Below are 12,508 nucleotides of genomic sequence, written 5' to 3'. Positions count from 1 at the left end.
AAGAAATATAAACATAGATTTCCCAGCCTAGTCACACCCTGACCTACAAAATAGAGAATTTAAAGGATCTAAGTTCAGGGCGTGACACATCTTCAATTAAAAATATCACATTTTGATATGATGTCACTACATATGTTGAATGTGGGATGCAGACCAATATTAACATCCTGTTTATTACAGTCTTCCTTGTTGTGTTACAAATGTGTGATGTCTTGTAAAACTGGTTTAGAATAACTAAGGATGCATGTTACTCGGAGTGGAACAGGGGAACCCAAGAGCAGACTTAGACGAGGAGACTGGGATGAAGTAACCAAGGTATTTATTTAAACACAGGGGGAAGAGGGAGTGCAGGCCAGGGGAAGCTCGGTTGGGTTGCAGGAAAACAGGTGCTGAGGCTAGAGCGAGAGGAGTTGGGACAGGGTAAGCAGGTCCGGAGGGGAATCCAAGGGAGTAGTAGAGTGGAGAATCCAGGAAAGAGTAGCAGGATGACGAGACGTGGAACTGGAGACAGGGACCAGAGTCAGAGCGGGGGTAACTAGCGGAGAGGAGAACAGCGTCAGTCAAGGAAAACAGGCATAACAGGATCTAACAGTAACAAACAGCTAGACGCATAGGCTGACTGAGCAGAGATTATGATCTGGCAGCGTAGAAGTGGAAGGGCTGAGTATTTGAAGAGTTTATGATTATGGAACAGGTTGCAGCTGGTGGGGATCTGCTCTGACTCCAGCACACCTGTCTCCGCCCACACAATCACACACACGGAGAGGGAGAGTGTACTGGGGGAGTGGTGGCATGTCAAGGAGACACAGGATGAGCAGTAGAGGGCATGGCAGGAGCAGATGTAACACATTGGCTGTGCAGTAAATCTGTTTTGTTTATGCTGACTAACTAAACCAGCCCTCCAACTGCAGGTCATCATGGGAGAACTGTCTTCTGTCCATTTACAGTGTTCTGAATGTTATTCTGATTGTTGTAATCCTGGTTGAGTGAATAAAAAAAATACTAGATAATTAAATAATGTGAACGTTTTAAATAGTTTAACATTAGAATGTTGTATGCTGAGAATGTAGATGTTACTTGTGTAATATTGATATAGACTTTTCCTATGTTGGTTTGTATTTCAGTACATATCGTGGCCTTGGCATAACAGAACATAAACTGTCTTTCAAAACTAAGACCACCTCAAGATGCAGACCAGAGGTAAGAGACTTGTTGTACACCACCTGAACAGTTGCAGCATTCTCCCTCACAAATTGATTAAACTTAACAGTATCAAATACTGAAAACCATACTACATATCATAACTTAACTTTGACTGTTGGTATGGTCTTTTTAAAATATGAATTGCATTGTTGTTGTTTATTAAATCAGTGACACAGATCACAGCACCACCAAGAGGATTACATCCTGAACTTGAATCAATAGTTACTATTGCAGTATAATGCATGCTTTCACAAGTGCAAGCTAACAACTCCAGCTAGTCCTAGTGTGATATATATATATATATATATATATATTGTGGCAAACCTCTTCAAGGTTAGGAGCGTTTGTCACAAATTAAGTGGTAAACTGTCACCAAATCACCCAAGAATGAGAGTTCTTTCGAACAGGACAGTACCTGTGTGTTTGTTTCTCAGTCCTGGTCCACCCAGGCCGTAGGCGAGATCAAGGATAGCAGGGTTCGGTACACAAATCGGGTTCTCAGTAGGTCCAGGTCCAAACACCAACAGGTAAGTCCAAAACAGTCCAGCTCATACACGGTAAATCCAGCCAATTTCTATTGTCTCTTTCTCTATTGTTCATAGATCCTTCCAGCACTCTCTCACTCTTCCTGGTTTTTCTTGACCCTTTATCTGTGTGTCGGCTCCACCTTCTGAGGGTTCCCCTTGCTTCTGGGACTTGTAGTTTTGGCGGTCGGCCATTTTGTGATCTGTAGTTCTCACAGGGGTGGCCATTTTAGTGATCGGGCAGAGCCCGTTTATTAGTTCTGCTCTCACATATCTGCCATTTATCACTCGACCCCCTTCTTTGCCACAATATATATATATATATATATATACATGAATGGTCAATCCATTAGTGTAACTATCTTCTAGTAAAATGTCATGATTACAGTAATCAGCTGCTTAACTTCCTTTTTGTTCTAAAGCTGTGACTTCTGTGGAAATGGCCAATGAAATTGCAGTAAGGATCACAGAAACAAAATACTTGTATGACTCATGACCCAATCAGTTGAAGTAGAGCCTTTTAGTCACGAGAAAGCTCTTGCACAGTGGAAAATACCACACACCACAACACGCAAAAAATATCACCATGTAAATGGTGATTGTTTCCAGTATTCTAGTTGTTTATGTGATGCTTGTGCAATAATTTGTCTGGCAGAAGGTGGTCTGTTGCAATACACATCATGGTTTCACAGGAACTATTACCCTGTCCTAACAAAGTTGTCTTAAACCAGAACAACATAGCTCTACCTTTTAGATATGTGAACACGATAAGATGTGTTTCCTGTGTAGAGTAAGTCATGCACAATGATTTAGCCATAGTTTTTGGACAATTAATGCAAAAAAACAACAACAAAAAAACATGGCGCCGACAGAGATGGTCACCTCGCTTCAGGTCCTTAGGAAACTATGAGGTCATTTTTTTATGTATTATTTCTTACATTGTTAGCTCTGAAAATCTCAAGTGTTATTATATACATCCGGGAAGAACTATTGGGTTTTAAAGCGACGTCAACTCACCAAAATTACAACCAGGAATACAACTTTCCCGAAGTGGATCCATTGTTCGGACCTCCACCCTGGACATGGGATCTTATCCCAGAGGACGATCCAAAACAACGCGGTCGCCGCAGGAGAGGCAGACGGAGCGGCCTACTGGTCAGACTTAGAAGGCGAGCACACCATCCACCGCTTCCGAGCATATTACTCGCTAATGTCCAATCTCTAGATAACAAGGTGGACGAAGTTAGGGCACGAGTTGCCTTCCAGAGAGACATCGGAGATTGTAACATTCTCTGTTTCACGGAAACATGGCTCACTCGGGATATGTTGTCAGTCGGTACAGCCACCGGGTTTCTTCATGCATCACGCCGACAGAAAAAAACAACTATCTGGTAAAAAGAAGGGCAGGGGTGTATGCCTTATGATTAACCACTCATGGTGTGATCATAACAACATACAGGAACTCAAGTCCTTTTGTTCACCTGACCTAGAATTCCTTACAATCAAATGCTGACCTCAATATCTACCAAGATAATTCTCTTCGATTATAGTCACAGCCGTGTATATCCCCCCAAGCAAATACCTCGACGGCCCTGAAAGAACTTCACTGGACTCTATGTAAACTGGAAACCATATATCCTGAGGCTGCATTTATTGTAGCTGGGGATTTTAACAAAGCTAATCAGAGAACAAGGCTTCGTAAATTCTATCAGCATATCGAATGCGTGACACGCGTTGGTAGCATTCTGGACCATTGCTACTCTAACAATGCATGCAAAGCCCTCCCCCGCCCTCCCTTTGGAAATCTGACCATGACTTAATTTTGTTGCTCCCAGCATATAGACAGAAAATAAAACAGAAAACGCCGATGCTCAGGTCTATCCAACGCTGGTCTGACCAATTGGATTCCACTCTTCAAGATTGCTTCGATCATGTGAACTGGGATATGTTCCGGATAGGCTCAGGCAATAACATTGACGTATACGCTGACTCTGTGAGCGAGTTTATTAGCAACTGCATCAGTGATGTTGTACCCACTGTGACTATTAAAACATTCCCTAACCAGAAACCGTGAATTGATGGCAGCAGTCGCGCAAAACTGAAAGCGCGAACCACCGCTTTTAATCATGGAAAGGCGACTGGAAACATGACCAAATACAAAGAGTGTAGCTATTCCCTACTTAAGGCGTAGGGAATAGCATAATAAGACCCATTCCAATTTTCTTACCGCCCCAATAGGTTCACAGACGACGCAATCACCATCACACTGCACACTAGCCTATCCCATCTGGACAAGAGGAATACCTATGTAAGAATGCTGTTCATTGACTACAGCTCAGCATTTAACACCATAGTACCCTCCAAATTCGTCATTGAGCTCGAGACCCTGGGTCTCGACCCGGCCCTGTGCAAATGGGTCCTGGACTTTCTGATGGGCCGCCCCCAGGTGGTGAGGGTAGGAAACAACATCTCCACTCCGCTGATCCTCAACACTGGGGCCCCACAAGGTTGCGTTCTCAGCCCTATCCTGTACTCCCTGTTCATCCATGACTGCGTGGCCATGCACGCCTCCAACTCAATTATCAAGTTTGCAGATGACACTAGAGTCGTAGGCTTGATTACCAACAAGGACAACAACCACCCGAGCCGCTGCCTGTTCACCCCACTATCATCCAGAAGTTGAGGTCAGTACAGGTGCATCAAAACTGGGACAGAGAGACTGAAAAACACCTTCTATCTCAAGGCCATCACTAACATAGAGGCAAAACAGCCATCACTAACATGGAGGCTGCTGCCAACATACAGACTCAAATCTCTTGCAACTAATAAATGGACTTAAAAGTTTTCACTAGTTACTTTAAATAACGCCACTCTAATAATGTATACATATCCTACAATAATCATCTCATATGTACAGTTGAAGTCGGAAGTTTACATACACCTTAGCCAAATACATTTAAACTTAGTTTTTCACAATTCCTGAAATGTAATCCTAGTAAAAATTCCCTGTCTTACGCCAGTTAGGATGACCACTTTATTTGAAAAATTTGAAATGTCAGAATAATAGCAGAGAGAATGATTTATTTCAGCTTTTATTTCTTTCATCACATTCCCAATGGGTCAGAAGTTTACATACGCTCAATTAGTATTTAGTAGCATTGCCTTTAAATTGTTTAACTTGGGTCAGACATTTCGGGTAGCCTTCCACAAGCTTCCCACAATAAGTTGGGTGAGTTTTGGCCCATTCCTCCTGACAGAGCTGGTGTAACTGAGTCCGGTTTGTAGGCCTCCTTGCTCACACACGCTTTTTCATTTCTGCCCACAAATCTTCTATGGGATTGAGGTCAGGGCTTTGAGACGGCCACTCCAATACCTTGACTTTGTTCTCCTTCAGCCATATTGCCACAACTTTGGAAGTATGCTTGGGGTCATTGTCCATTTGGAAGACCTATTTGAGACCAAGCTTTAACTTCCTGACTGATGTCTGAGATGTTGCTTCAATATATCCACATAAATTTCCTGCCTCATGGTGCCATCTATTTTGTGAAGTGCGCCAGTCCCTCGTGCAGCAAAGCACCCACACAACATGATGCTGCCACCCCATGCTTCACGGTTGGGATGGTGTTCTTCGGCTTGCAAGCCTCCCCCTTTTTCCTCCAAACATAACGATGGTCATTATGGCCAAACAGTTCTATTTTTGTTTCATCAGACCAGAGGACATTTCTCCAAAAAGTATGTTCTTTGTCCCAATGTGCTGTTGCAAACCGTAGTCTGGCTTTTTTTATGGCGGTTTTGGAGCAGTGGCTTCTTCCTTGCTGAGCGGCCTTTCAGGTTACGCTGATATAGGACTCGTTTTACTATGGATATAGATACTTTTGTACCGGTTTCCTCCAGCATCTTCAAAAATTTATTTGCTGATGTTCTGGGATATATTAGCATTTTTCTCACCAAAGTATGTTCATCTCTAGGAGACAGAACGCATCTCCTTCCTGAGCGGTATGTTGGCTGCGTGGTCCCATGGTGTTTATACTACCATACTATTGTTTGTACAAATGAACGTGGTACCTTCAGGCGTTTGGAAATTGCTCCCAAGGATGAACCAACCTTGTGGAGGTCTACACTTTTTTTCCTGAGGTCTTGGCTGATTTCTTTTGATTTTCCCTTGGTGTCAAGCATCGAGGCACTGATTTTGAAGGTAGGCCTTGAAATTTATCCACAGGTAAACCTCCAATTGAATCAAATTATGTCAATTAGCCTATCAGAAGCTCCTAAAGCCATGACATAATTTTCTGGAATTTTCCAAGCTGTTTAAAGTCACAGTCAACTTAGTGTATGTTAACTTCTGACCCACTGGAATTGTGATACGGTGAATTATAAGTGAAATATTCTGTCTGTAAATAATTGTTGGAAAAATTATGTGTCATGCACAAAGTAGATGTCCTAACCGACTTGCCAAAACGATAGTTTGTTAACAAGAAATGTGTGGAGTGGTTGAAAAATTTGTTTTAATGACTCCAACCTAAAGTGTATGTAAACCTCTGACTTCAACTGTATATACTGTATTCTATACCATCTACTGCATCTTGCCTATGCCGCACGGCCATCGCTCATCAATATATTTACATGTACATATTCTTATTCATCCATTATTCATTCATTTACATTTACATTTGTGTGTATAAGGTAGTTGTTGTAAATTTGTTAAATTACTTGTTAAATATTACTGCACAGTCAGAACTAGAAGCACAATTATTTCATTACACTCGCATTAACATCTGCTAACCATCTGTATGTGACCAATAAAATTTGATTTGATTTGATATTAACTAAACTCCTCAAATGGTCTGTCCTTGATGACACTTCAGTTACCCAGTGTTATGTCAGGGTAAGGTGTGACACTGCCTGGTGTTATGGGGTTTACATAGTCTTGAAAACTGACCCTATGCAACACAGTGACCAAGGTCTGGTTTCAACGATGGACTATTTTGGCATAGAGGAACTACCTTACTGCCATAACTATCTTCACTGTAAGGTTGTTGTATTTGGTGCATGTGACAAATACAATTTGATTTGACTAGGGTCTACATATCAGGGAAATGGCTCCATCTACAGGGACTCTACTGGGCTTCTAAATACCCCATGTGACATCATCCTCTCAGGCCCTTATACACAGTCTTAGAGTAGGAGTGCTGACCTAGGATCAGGTTCCCCCTGTCCATGCAATCTTGTCCATTATGATCTAAAGCTTACAACTAATCCTAGATCAGCACCCCTACTGAGATGCTTTATGAATATGGGCCCAGCTTGGGCCCTTGTACCAGTCCAGAGACTGACTCTGTTACTCCACAACAAATGCATTAATAGGCTTACATTACTATGTAACGAAATGTTATTTATATAGAACATTTCTTACAAAAATGCAGTTCAAAGTGCTTAAAAACAATGCTTTAAAAATGGAGTGCTTTGCTGTTTAGTGAATATAATCATGCAATGTAAACTCAGAAAGAAAACGTCCCTTTTTCAGGACCCTGTCTTTCAAAGATAATTCGTAAAAATCAAAATAACTTCACAGATCTTCACTGTAAAGGGTTTAAACACTGTTTCCCATGCCTGTTCAAGGACCTGTTGGATCAGAGGGTGAGGGCTAGGGCCATTCCCCGCAGAAATGTCCGGGAACTTGCAGGTGCCTTGGTGGGAGAGTGGGGTAACATCTCACAGCAAGAACTGGCAAATCTGGTGCAGTCCATGAGGAGGAGATGCACTGCAGTACTTAATGCTCGGCTCGAACTCTGACCCCTCTGATTTGCAATTGTCCATCTTTAATAAATTTTAAAAAACCTCACATGCATTTAAGATATGGTTGCCCTAATTCACTTTTCAAAAAAGAGATTCAAAAAATTATTTAACTTCTAAAAGTGTGAGGGAAAATCCAAGATGTAGAACCGATCAGTGGTCCACGAAGGCTGTCAACAGATGAATGACCGCAGTATTGACGTGATCCAATGTCTTGAACTGTCTTTTTCAACCTTGTATAAGAAAGCACTAAACTTTATACCCATGGTAACAAACTCCTCCAGCATCCCATAATCCATCACGTATCTCTGCTGGATCGTTTGCCAGTTAATTCCCTGGTGGCCACACCAGATACTGACTGTTACTTTTGGTTTTGACCCCCCCTTTGTTCAGGGACACATTATTCAATTTCTGTTAGTCTTGTTCAGTTTATGTCTCAGTTGTTGAATCTTGTTATGTTCATACAAATATTTACACATGTTAAGTTTGCTGAAAATAAACGCAGTTGATAGTGAGAGGACCTTTCTTTTTTTGCTAAGTTTATATCATACATATACAGGTAATTGTAGTTAAACAATATGCAATATTCCTTTAATAGAAGTGATAAGGGTACAATATGACACAATATACTATTCAAAATAATATTTTGGTTATCCAGCAAGAGAGTTCTCTCTTGGTTTATTAACATTCTTGAAAGGCTGTCACCCCTACGGAACCCAGACATTCCGTTTATTCTAGAACGTCTTCTAGAACCACCTCGTTCTGTTCTAGGTCCTCAAACTGAGTCAGGAGTTCCTTGTGGATGATGGGGATGGTTTTGTAGCTGAACAATGGTAGAGGATCGACATTCTCTGGTTGTAGTTTGATCTTCAGGATGTCTTTAACAGGGGGTTCTTCTTCTGATGCTTGGTATTGTTATTCAATTTGGTCATCAGGTCCTGTTGTGACCGGTAGCTGTCGTGGTCGATAAGCAAAGGTCCTGTTACATGATCCTTGGCAGGACCTCAGTTTGATGTCGATGTCCACCTAAGGTACAGAGGAACACAGAATAAACAGAGGCACCCTATTCCCTACATAGTACACTAGTTTTGACGAGGGCCACCTATGCACATCATTTTGGACGCAGCCAGTCGTTAATGTCTGAAACAGAGATGCAGACAATGCATCCAAAATGCCACCCTATTCACTAAATAGTGCACTACTTTTGACCAGGGACCTAAAAACCAGTAGTTTGCTAAACTGAGCAACAGCACTGTAAAAAACAGTGACTAACCCAGGGGATGTGTCTGAAATGCTGATCTGGCCATAGCCTACTGTATTTGTAATTGTTTCTGTAATTGACAGATAGACGGATCACATGATAGCGCACTCGTAATTGGAAAAATGTATGTTTTAAATAGAGGTTGGCAATACCTAGGTTAATAATCTCCCTGCACGTTAATATAAACCAAGGAAGCAGCAGATCAGGAGCAGTGTGTGTTTTCAATATGCAGAGGGACAAATTATTTTTTCCTACCCTCTCTCCGATTGTTAAGTATTAGGCACATTGATAGCCTGCTATCAAACATCCGTGCCAGCTGATTTATAATACTGTAGTAGCAGCAGACAGTACAGATGTAGGATCTTAATTTGATCATGCTTTTGTTGCTAAAGTTTGTAATTTCTACTTGAAAATGTCAGACTTGATTTGCCCTGACAAAAAATGTATCAACCCCTACAAAAATGTCCATTAGCTATAATCCACATAATAATTCACATTTCCTGTTGCTTCAAGATTATTTTCCTGCTGTATCAAACCGACTCAAATTAAGATCCTACATCTATCTAAATCAGGGATGTTCAATGTCGTTCTTGGAGGGAAGAATCATCACTAATTCAGACCTGGGACACCAGGTGAGTGCAATTAACAGCTCTGCTCTAAATGGGTGACTATTGGAGCAAAACATGGGCGGAGAAGAGACCGGTGAGCATCAAGCAAACCGAGTGTAATAGCTACCCAAGTGGGCATCGTCCAAAACCCGGGACATGTTTTCACTGAGCCGTAAGCAAGCATGACTAGGTCTTCAGGTGGTATTACATGTTTCATACCCCTTACCCATTTCAGATATAAAGAAAAGACGGAATAAAGAAGATGGTGGGGTAAAGAACACAGGGTTTATTTTAATTTTAGAAGAATGACAGAAAGTGTAGAAAGTGGGGTGTGTCTGAAATGTCTCACTATTCCCTGTTTTGTGCACTTTTGTTGTAGTGCGCCCCTATTGGCTGTGGTCAGAAGTAGTGCACCATCTAGGGAATATGGTGCAATTTTGAACTGGGACAGACATCAATGTCCACCTGAATTACAGAGAGAGAGGAGAGTAAACAGATACTATTTGACCAAAGCTTACAGTTTAACTCTGAAGTAAACACTAAAAGGTCTTGACTAGTGGGATGAGGTTGGAGAAGATCATGTTAAGTCAAAGTTTGGTGTTGCAAAGTTTTACCCCAGTTTTTTTTTTGAAAGAAATGTTTTGTTACATTTTTATTTAACTAGGCAAGTCAGTTAAGAACAAAGTATTTTTTAGAACGACTGCCCACCAAAAGGCGCACTGCGGGGACGGGGGCTGGGATTAAAAATAAAATCAAAATATAGGACAAAACACACATCACAACAAGAGAGAAAACACAACACTACATAAAGAGAGACCTAAGACGACAACATAGCATGGCAGCAACACATGACAACACACCATGGTAGCAGCACAACATGACAACAGCACAAAACATGGTACAAACATTATTGGGCACAGACAACATCACAAAGGGCCCGAAGGTAGAGACAACAATACATCACGCTAAGCAGCCACAACTGTCAGTAAGAGTGTCCATAACTGAGTCTTTGAATGAAGAGATGGAGATAAAACTGCCCAGTTTGAGTGTTTTTTGCAGCACGTTCCAGTCGCTAGCTGCAGCGAATTGAAAAGAGGAGTGACCCAGGGATGTGTGTGATTTGGGGACCTTGACCAGAATGTGACTGGCAGATCGGGTGTTGTATGTGTTGGATGAGGGCTGCAATAGGTATCATAGATAGGCCTCACTCCACCCTCACTCCACCCTAAGAGGGTTTTATAAATAAGCATCAACCAGTGGGTCTTGCAACGGGTATACAGAGATTACAAATGTACAGAGTAGTATAGAGTGCAGTGATGTGTCCTATAAGGAGCATTGGTGGCAAATCTGATGGCCGAATGGTAAAGAACGTCTAGCCGCTCGAGAGCACCCTTACCTGCCGATCTATAAATGATGTCTCTGTAATCTAGCATGGGTAGGATGGTCACCTGAATCAGGGTTAGTTTGGATCGAGCCTTGAGGTACTCTCTTGGTGACAGGCAGTGGCTGAGACCTCAGATGCTCTGACTTCATACACTGCAGTCTTTGAGAGAGGTAGTTAGCAAACCAGGCCAAAGACCCCTCAGAGACACCAGTACTCCTTAGCCGGCCCACAAGAATGGAATGGTGTACCGTATCAAAAGCTTTGGCCAAGTCAATAAAAATAGCAGCACAACATTTAATTTAAGGTTGTAGTGACACATCCATAACCTGAGCGAATACCAGATTGCATACCCGAGAGAATACTATAGACATCAAGAAAGCCAGTCAGTTGATTATTGACAAGTTTTCAACACTTTTGATAAACAGGACAAAATAGAATAAAAAAAATGGCCTATAACAGTTAGGATCAGCTTGATCTCCCTTTTAAATAAAGGATGCACCATGGCTGCCATCCAAGCAATGGGAACCTCCCCAGAGAGGAGACACAGGTTAAAAAGGTCAGAGCAATGGGAACCTCCAGAGAGGAGACACAGGTTAAAAAAGTCAGAGCAATGGGAACCTCCCCAGAGAGGAGAGACAGGTTAAAAAGGTCAGAGCAATGGGAACCTCCCCAGAGAGGAGACACAGGTTAAAAAGGTCAGAGCAATGGGAACCTCCCCAGAGAGGAGACACAGGTTAAAAAGGTCAGAGCAATGGGAACCTCCCCAGAGAGGAGACACAGGTTAAAAAGGTCAGAGCAATGGGAACCTCCCCAGAGAGGAGAGATAGGTTAAAAAGGTCAGAGATCGGCTTGGCGATGATAAGGGCAGCAACCTTAAAGAAGAAAGGGTCTAAACCATCTGACCCAGCTGTTTTTTGGGGGTCAGGTTTAATTAAGGACCTCCTTTAGCACCTCGGACTAAGTGACCGCTTTGCAGGGAGAAAGTTTGTAGCGGGGCAGGGGAAAAGAGGGAGGAGTATCGGGGATAGTCGCATTAGAAGGGGTGGGAGATGAGGAAATGTTGGACAGGGAAGGAGGCATGGCTGAGTCAAATAGGAATCCTGACTTAATGAAGAGGTGATTAAAGAGCTCAGCCATGTGCTCCTTGTCAGTAACAACCACATCATCAACATTAAGAGACATAGCAGCTGTGAGGAGGAGGGTTTATCCTCCAGGTCTAACCGTTTTCCAGAACTTCTTGGGGTTAGACCGGCAGAGAGAGAACTGCTACTTAAAGTAAATCACTTTGGCCATCTGGATAGCCTGACTATCCCAGGCCTCTGCTTTTGGGTGGGTGGGGTGAAACTCTCCTGCCATTTTTAGGCTCAAGAGTTTTCACACCTCTCACTTCACACTTCAGTGCTAATTTCCATCAGTTTCTTTCCTAGCAGCTTGGCAGCTCAGTAGCCCCATTTATTAAGCTTTATATAACTAAATTTACCTAGATTATTGTCCTTACATTTTTGGTTTCACAAATAGGTCCAGACTGAACACTGCTCACTCAGTTTTGTGCTGGATGGTATTTCCATGTTCCGCCATGTTTCCTCTGCAGGTCTTGGTCTGTTAGAAGTTCCCTTATTGATAATCCTTGGTAGCAATAGTCCATTCAGGTAATTTTGTCCAAAATCAAGGTTCTAGGTATGGAATTGTGACTTGGAATGAAGTTTTTGATGTTGAGGTTAGTATCCTGCACAAG

The 12,508-nt window shown here is 42.2% G+C and overlaps 1 long non-coding RNA gene across 1 annotated transcript; it reads right to left on the bottom strand.

Moving 5' to 3' along the window:
* Positions 1–302: 302 nt before the first annotated feature.
* Positions 303–4,562, bottom strand: LOC118941043 (uncharacterized). The gene is made up of 2 exons (XR_005037325.2): positions 1,619–4,562; positions 303–535 (listed from the first exon to the last, which is right to left on the bottom strand). It is a non-coding gene; the product is annotated as an uncharacterized LOC118941043 (long non-coding RNA).
* Between the last annotated feature and the right edge of the window lie 7,946 nt (positions 4,563–12,508).

Source organism: Oncorhynchus mykiss, chromosome 18, assembly GCF_057628025.1.
Source record: "Oncorhynchus mykiss isolate SJ-2025 chromosome 18, ASM5762802v1, whole genome shotgun sequence".
In the NCBI taxonomy this organism is placed as follows: Eukaryota; Metazoa; Chordata; class Actinopteri; order Salmoniformes; family Salmonidae; genus Oncorhynchus; species Oncorhynchus mykiss.
This window is presented reverse-complemented; position numbering and strand designations above follow the sequence as displayed.